Source organism: Mastomys coucha, unplaced genomic scaffold, assembly GCF_008632895.1.
Source record: "Mastomys coucha isolate ucsf_1 unplaced genomic scaffold, UCSF_Mcou_1 pScaffold9, whole genome shotgun sequence".
NCBI classification, from domain to species: domain Eukaryota; kingdom Metazoa; phylum Chordata; class Mammalia; order Rodentia; family Muridae; genus Mastomys; species Mastomys coucha.
Window position 1 is genome coordinate 57,982,900 of NW_022196915.1, and position 7,582 is coordinate 57,990,481.

The 7,582-nt window shown below is 43.7% G+C and overlaps 1 long non-coding RNA gene across 1 annotated transcript in view; it reads left to right on the plus strand.

The window, feature by feature from the left end:
* Positions 1–294: 294 nt before the first annotated feature.
* The window catches only part of LOC116085065, a 66,818-nt gene continuing 59,530 nt past the window's right edge, over positions 295–7,582 (plus strand). Inside the window, exon 1 of the long non-coding RNA XR_004116395.1 lies at positions 295–480. This is a non-coding gene — a long non-coding RNA (uncharacterized LOC116085065). The remainder of the gene's footprint in view (positions 481–7,582) is intronic.

The window sequence follows — 7,582 nt, forward strand, 5'->3', positions numbered from 1 at the left end:
GTCATTGGTGTGCACATTTCCTGAATAGCCTAGTGCTGTATCCACTAGACAGCTGACCTGCCTGACCACTGGACTATGAGTGCTGAACATGCACAAGAGGCCTACAGAGAAGGCTAAGTTTGGTAAAGAGGGATGTTTGGTTAGAAGGCTGCCCGATTAGAAAGGTTGCCACCAGAAGTCACTATAAGAAAGAATGAATTGTTGTCCCCTAAATTGAGCAGCTATCTTGTTGGCTTAGGGGTCCTGCTTCCTCTGCAGGATTAATTTTCCCTCTTCCTTTTTCTACAGGGGAAATTTTTTTGAATCTTGGTATGGAAATCTTGAATCTTGGAATCTGAGCTCCTGCGTGGAAAATCAGACATCCTACCCCACAAAATGATGAGCAAGCAGTCAGTTTCATAGTGGGAATGCCATCACTTACTCTGCTATGCAACTTGCTTCTTGGGCTCCGTCAGGCTGGCTGCTGGGTGTAGTTGACTGGTAAGCTATGACTTCATTCTGTCAAGTGTCCCAACACTGATCTCTCCAATTTCTCAGTGATTTTGAGGTTCTCCACCTGATCCTCCTTCAACTTCCTTGAGTGGAATTGATTCATGGCCCCTAGGCTATTGAGTGCACTCATGTGGTAGGCACTCTGTTGTAGAGGGGGTATGGTAGAGTGGCATCTCTCAGAGTATCACGTGGTCAATGGAAACAGTTATTTGTTTGACATGCCCACGGATTGAACCTTAGCTATCCCACTGCCTTCATTCCTCCACTCTTCTCCTGACTATGCATGTATTTTTTTTTAACTTAGCTAAGGATGGGAGAGTGTCACAGGTACCTTGATGAATCAATGTTCAGTAATAGTCAAGGGCTTACTCAGTTTTTACTATGCTCCACTCCAACATTCAGTCTGGGGTTTTGTCTAGTTTGGGCTGTCATAATAAAACTCCACAGACTGAGAAGTTTTACAACAGAAACTTATTTTCTTATCATTTTGGAAACTGGCAGTCCTGAGGTCAGAGTGACAATATGGCTGGGTTCTGGTAAGGGTCCTCTTCCTGGCTTATAGATACAACTGGTGTGTCTACTACTATCTTAGTTTTAGTAGTGACATAAAGGAGCTATAGGAAAGTTGAGAAATGTGGTTGTGTTTACACATCTGGGCAGCTGCAGCACTCAAGTTTGAATATACATAGATTTGAGGTCCAGTGGTACTTAAAATCCCATCTTATGCTCTTCATATCTGGCCTCATCCAGTGTCCCCTTGCCCTCAGTTGTACTATGGAGTGCAATGTACCCCAGTGGCCCATGTGTTAAGACTTGGCCTCCAGTGTAGTACTATTGAGAGGTGGTAAATGCGTGAAAGGGTCTGAGTTCATTGGAGTTGTGCCCTTGAATTAGACAATGGGAGTCATTTCTTCTATTCCCCTTTCTCTCTTTTGTTCTCAACCATGAGATGAATGGGCCTCCTCAAAACATACCCACTATGATTTACTAACTATTTTGGTCAAAGCAATGGAGTCTGGACTGAAGGCTCTAAAAGGCAGAGCCAAAATAACTGTTTTCCTTGAAAGTCAATTACCTCAGGGATTCTTTATAGAATTAGAAAGCTGACAGAATGTCATCACTCACTGGGGGGTTGAAAAGACTACTGCCTACTCCAGTAAGTTAATAACTTGGGATTCCATGGCCTTTTCTGAGCAGCCACTGTCTTACATGGTCAAGAATGGGGTTGTGGGGGATGGCTGGTGGCTGCAGAGCCTCTCAGACTCCTATTACTAGAAGCAGTATCTGGCTCTAAGTCCTGGAAGCTGTCATGAGAATATGGCACTTTCAGTGACATTTTAGTACTTTATGGGAGTCCTGGCTATTAATTCTGGAGTACCCTGGACATTCTCATCCACTGCCCTGTTACTTCTAAGAGAGAGAGAGAGAGAGAGAGAGAGAGAGAGAGAGAGAGAGAGAGAGAGAGAGAGAGAGAGAGAGAGAGAGAGAAGTTAAGACCTGAGAACTGCCTCTATTTACTGAGGTAATGGAGACAGGAGAGCAAGTCAAGTTGACAAGATTCAGCAAATTCAATTACATGTCATTCCTCTGCTCAAAGCTCCTAAATATCCCATTACCTGCACTGTAAAGTCTGAACTGGTAATCTGGCTTCACCCTATTTTCCCAAAGTGCTTCCGGCTTTAGCCCAGAGTATAGCTTTCAGACCAGCCTAGAAGCTCTCGCTACATAGCTAACCCTCAAACCACTGTTACCCGTCTCTACCTAGGGCTGCACACACACAAGATCATAGGTCTAGATGTTTTCCAGGCCACACATTACTATACCAAAGGCACTAATCATCATCCTAGGTGGATGAGTCAGTTTACAAAGCATTTTAAATTACTCTTTCTATCATCCCTGTGTTAGGACTGGTTCCTAATTTGCAGCCAAGGATGTTAAGGACCCTGGTTAAGAAGTTTGTGGGCTGTGAGTAGATGCAGAGCCTCTGACTTCAGACCCTGTGTTCCTTCTCTGGAGAAGAAAAATGAAGAAGAGAATGAGAAGGAATAGGAAGCAGGGAACAGGAGAGGGAGGATTATGGTAATCTCTGATTTTTTTTGTGGGCTTGCAGAGCTTGAATTGAATTGGCAAAGTGTGGGAGAGATGAGCTCACCAGCCTTCTAATGCCCTTTATGTATGTGGGCACTAAGGCTCTTTGGATCACTGGGTCATGCAGTGGTATGGGGATCCAAAAAGCAGCAAATGGAATCTCTTAGGCTTACAATCCAAAGAAGGTAAATGTTTGTTGGACAATCATTATTATTAAACAGCCATCTACATCACTAGTTTGGGCTTTCCCAGGCCCAACAAGAACTATACTAGCATGAGGAAATGCACACTGTGCTAACCACTTTCTGTGAGTTACCTCACTTTCCCAACAACCAATAAAGTTGTGGTTAACAGTGCCATACTTTACCCAGGGAGACAGCTCCATTAATCTTCCTTGCCATCCATTCTTTAATGACCTAGCTAAAAGTACAGCTGTTTGTGCAGATGTGTTCATAGTCTGTCTCTGGCATTGTAAGTGGAGGGATGGAAACAGCGGACTAGTTATAGTAAGTGCTGTACAAAAGTACTTCCATTTAGTTTTGGAGTGCAGCCCTTAGGCCTGCCTTTTGGAATAGTGACAGATGACTAGGGGAACATTCCAGATTCAAACCATTTCTGAAGACATAATACAGATCCCTGAACCTTGTAATGCTCTAACCCCCAAAAGGACTAGAGGAGGTGGGGTGGTCACAGATTCTCCTTCCTCAACCTCCTGTACTGAAGATGGTCCAAAACACCTCTTAGCATCAATACCCCACCCCGCCCCCTTTCCTTACTCTGTTTTGGGGTGGGTGGGTGTACTCCCTTTTCATGTGTTTTAAAGGCATACTGAATAAATTTTAGGTTGCAAATGAGGCTTTACTTTTCTGTTTTTAAGTCTTTATCTACAGGTTAAAGTGTTCTGTCCTTATCCCTAAACGTCCCAGTATTATTAGTGCTTACAGCCTCTGCACTGGGTATTAGGAACATGTGCTAAGCCTTCAGAGGTTGGCCTTCATAAGCATGCTCTGCAGGACTTAGGGTTGTGTGAGAACTGCCTCCTACCAGCTTGCAAAAGCTGACTGCTACAGTTTCAGAAATCTGGTGAGTAGGTTATTTTTTTTTTTAAAGAGGGCTGTTACTAAAACTAAAATTATATAAATTTGCTATTAAATAAAATGCATTAAAACAAAGGTAATAAACACAATAGAGTCATTAAATATTTACCAGAACACCACTGGGAATACTATTACCCTTGTTTTTATAGGTGAAGGAACTGGGGTTTTCAATAAAGCACATGCCAAACGGCTGGAAACTGACAAGTTGAGAGGCTGACCAGAGTCAGTTATCTCAAAGATGCTCCCATGAGGTAGCTGCTCTCTCCTCTTGTTGCTGCGTATTATAGTTTGTTTCCACATAGTTCATGGGAGCGAGGACTGACTTAGGTTTATTAGGTCTTCAGTGCGATTTGAATCTGGTATGTTCCCTATAGGCTGGTGCATGGAATACTCAGTCCTAGTTGGTGACTAAGGCTATGGATCCTTGAGGAAGTGGGGTCTGGCAAGTGATCCTATTCACCTCTAGTTCTGGCTTTTCCATTCATCACGGTGTGAAGAGTCTCTTCCACTTATCTGGCTACCACGTTTGTATCATATCCTCTCACTAGGTTGAATTGAAATTTCTCTGAAAGAGGGAGTCAAAACAAACAGGCTCCCATCAACACTTTGATGAAGGAAATGCAAAAGTAACTACAACAGTCTCATTCTGGCCAGTGGGGAAAGCTGCACACCACCAGCAGCAGAGGAATCGTGGTTTAGCAGGTTATACCGCTTGTGATATGAAAATATGGCTAGAGGTCAGAGTTCAGCCGTTATGCCAGGAGAGAGCACAGTGGAAGCATTTATTCCTAGCTATAGGTGTCTATTCATTTCTCCTGGTGTCCTCTCTGCCTCCTAGTGGACCAAAACATCCCAGAGAAGTTTGGAGTCACAAAGCACCATTCTCTCGAGGATGCTCAGCCCTGAGGACAAAGAGCAAACTCCAACTCTCTGGTAAAGAAAAACAATAAATGAGGTCTATCTCCAGGGGCCGTGGAAATGCAGAGAAGGAAAGGAGGAGGTGCTTGGTGTGTCTTCACTGAAAAGCTCCCGATCCATAAATATATCCACGGGGATGCAGGACAAAACATAATGTATAAAAGATTGAATAGAAGATATATTATGCTATTGCATAGCAATCCTGTCTGCAGGAATTTATAGCTTCGATATATTCCCCATTAAAAGTGGTTCAGCTAGCTGGTAGAGAAGCTCAATTCATCTTGCATCTGTTGCAAGCCATCAATATTATGGTTTGCCCATTTAAACTGGAAATGGGACCAAATATTTGGGCTATTTACAATAAAAATATGAAAATCTTTGTATTGGTGTTCATCTCCTAAGTTCTCTAGTTTAATCAGGTGTCTGTTTACATAGGCTCAGAGAAAATTTCTCACCTGTGAAATTGCTAGGATATGGGGAAGCTGGAATGAGGAGAAATACAGGATTTCAGGTTTCTGTTCCCAAAGAGGTGGGCATGTGCCCCAGCCACAGCGAACAGTAGCTCTGCAGTAGTCACCACAGGCCAAGACAAGACGGGTATTTATATCTGCAAGGGTTTGTGTGCTTAGGATAATGAGAGATGGGCAGACTAAGAGTCAGAGAAAGGAATGCACATAAACAAACAGCTATCTGCAAGTGTGGTCAGCTAATGCTGGCAGTCTCCAAACACTGGGTTTGTGCTTGTAGGAAAAACAGCAGTTTGGGGGAGCTCTACCTGCAGCAGTGTTGATAGCAGTAGGTAATCATATTGCCGGAATTCCAATGTATTATATTTATTGATGCTCAATAGATTTACTGCTGTTGCCTCAAAGCAAAATTAAAAAAAAAAAAATTAAAATAGAAGATTGGCAATCATGATACAGGTTGCACTGTGCCTCCTGTGCCCAGCACAACTTTCTCCATCTGCACTCTCTCTGGCTCTTCTAGTCCGAGAACTGCCCTAGATCACCTACTTGGTTTTCAGTCCCCTTGATTGATAATCACTTGGCCATACTCTCATCTCTAGGGGCCTGGCTCTGAGCACTTGGAATCCAGCGCATGCCCAGCATTCCTGTAGGAAGCTTAGTTATGTCTAATCCACAGCAGCCATTTCAGCCCTTCATCAGGGGAGAGGTGGAGATGCACACTAAGATTTTCATGCATTTGTGCCTTGGTTTGATGTGTCCAATACTGCTTCCTTTTTCCTCCTGGGTTGGTCCCCGTTTGCAACACCGCTCTGTTCATATTTTCTTCACAAGTCTTTGTCGCTTCATTCTAAACCTTCCTTTTGAAACACAACCCTCACTCCTGTCACCACCACATCTGGGCAGACCTCAGTGCCAACAGCCTCCTGTCAGACTTCTTTAGGCAGAGGCCCCTCTGTGGTCCAGGTCTCCTCACTGTGGCCTGCAGTTCTTAACAGCCCCAAGCTGGCAGTGTGGGGAAAGGTCATTCAGTTCAGCATTTGTGCTACTTGTGTCCTCCTCCTTGAGATACTCAGAGTGTCAGTCTGCCCTTTCTGTATGCACCAAGGGCTTTCAGAGCTATTTTTAAAAGCCTACCGCACTTACTATCTGTGCCACTTACTATCATTCGGGTGGTTAATCATTGCTGTCTGAAAGCGTCACTTCCTGACAGAGTGGTGTACAGAGTGTGGTCCAGTGGAAAGCCTGGGCAGGACTGACTTGGGCCATTATGACCAGAGCTCTGGACAAAGGGAAAGAGAAAATAAGCACATATATCCTGTTGTAAGGCCTTGTGTATGCAGTATGCAGGATATGTATGCCCAGGAATTGGGTTTTAGCCCTGGTTTTGAAGCTTAAGGTTTAAGACAGGTCCCTTGGTCTCTCTGTACCATTCTCCACACTTACAGAGAGTAGCCATGACACAGGAGGCAGACATGGACTGCTGGCTCATGTGTTTCTCTGGGAGGAAACAGGATTAAAAATATACCCTTATTTCTTATTATTCCTGTTCTTATGTCACCAAGCTTTTCCTTTAAGTTCAAGTTTCTTAAATAAAAAACAAACTTTCTCCATCTCCTGGACTCAAGCAACAGGCCACATTTCCCTTTCCCCAGAGTCTGCCAGCTTTTGCAGGACTGGAAAGTCCTCTTTCAGCAGACAGCCCTGTGAGAACCCCCCTCCCCAGTATAGAGGAGCCATAAGAGACCTCATCTCAATCACCGGTCTAAGCCTAACTGGAGTGAGATTCTGGCCTACCGTGGCTTGTTGCTTCAATTGACCAAAGCCCAGAATATGAGAGTCAATATTCCTCTAAACTCAGTGCATATTAACCTGGCAGGATAGCTTCATGGGTTAAGTAAACAGTCTTAAACAATTTCATTAAATGCTGGCCATTATTTAACACAAGGACACACTGATTATAGATTCTGCTTCCTGAAAGAAATCTGGAGTACTGGTGTTCTAAAGTGTAAATAGCTGCCGTTCTTTATTTTCTAGGGCTGGTTCCATTGCAGGTTATGTAATTTATTATTTTTATGCATAATAAATAGGTAGCATTTATTAAGTGATTATATGTGCTAGGCATTTTCCAGAAGACAATACTGAAGCACAGAAAGGGCATGCCACTGCCTTCCCACTTCCAGTCTGCAGAGAAGCAGAGTTTTAATCAAGTCTAGATGGGTGGGCTCCAGGGGTGGGTCTCCTAATTATTCTGTTGTACTACATAACATGAATTAAAGACTTTAGTTTGCACAGAGCTTCTTGAAGCTGGCTAGAATCTCCAAAGTTGTGTGTGTGTGTGTGTGTGTGTGTGTGTATGTGTGTGTGTGTGTGCATGCATACACGAGAGAAACAGAGAGGCAGAAAGACAGAGAGAGACAAAGAGAAGAGAGAAAAGAGACAAGGAGACACTCACAGAGACAGACAGACACACACATAGAGAACATTATGTGTGTGGATGAGAGAGAGAGAGAGAGAGAGAGA